Source organism: Oncorhynchus gorbuscha, linkage group LG09, assembly GCF_021184085.1.
Source record: "Oncorhynchus gorbuscha isolate QuinsamMale2020 ecotype Even-year linkage group LG09, OgorEven_v1.0, whole genome shotgun sequence".
Taxonomy (NCBI): domain Eukaryota; kingdom Metazoa; phylum Chordata; class Actinopteri; order Salmoniformes; family Salmonidae; genus Oncorhynchus; species Oncorhynchus gorbuscha.
The window spans coordinates 94,470,725-94,471,501 of NC_060181.1; positions in this window are offsets into that span (position 1 = coordinate 94,470,725).

Genomic DNA, 777 nt, shown 5'->3' on the forward strand with positions numbered 1-777 from the left:
GTGAGTAGTTAATGAAACAGTGTTCGAGTCTTTTCTTCGCCCATCTCTCTGGACAACTTGCGGCCAGTATTTCTATCGCAGCAGACTCTATGGCAACAGACTCTATGGCAACAGACTCTATGGCAACAGACTCTATGGCAACAGACTCTATGGCAGCAGACTCTATGGCAGCAGACTCTATGGTAGCAGATTCTATGGCAGCAGACTCTATGGCAGCAGACTCTATGGCAGCGGACTCTATGGCAGCAGATTCTTTCGCAGCAGACTCTATGGCAGCAGACACAAACACAGATTCTATTCTAGTAGATTCTATGGCAGTAGACTCTATGGCAGCATATTCTATGGCAGCAGACTCTATCGCAGCAGACTCTATGGCAGCGGACTCTAATGCAGCAGATTCTTTGGCAGCAGACTCTATGGCAGGAGACTATTGCAGCAGAATCTATGGCAGCAGACTCTATGGCAGCAGACTCTATTGCAGTAGATTCTATGGCAACAGACTCTATGGCAGCTAACTCTATGGCAGCAGACTCTATGGCAGCGGACTCTATGGCAGCAGATTCTATGGTAGCAGATTCTATGACAGCAGACTCTATGGCAGCAGACTCTAACGCATCAGATTCTATGGTAGCAGATTCTATGACAGCAGACTCTACGGCAGCAGACTCTATCGCAACAGACTCTATTGCAGCAGACTCTATGACAGCAGACTCTATGGCAGCAGATTCTATGGCAGCAGATTCTATGGCAGCAGACTCTATGGCAGGAGACTCTATT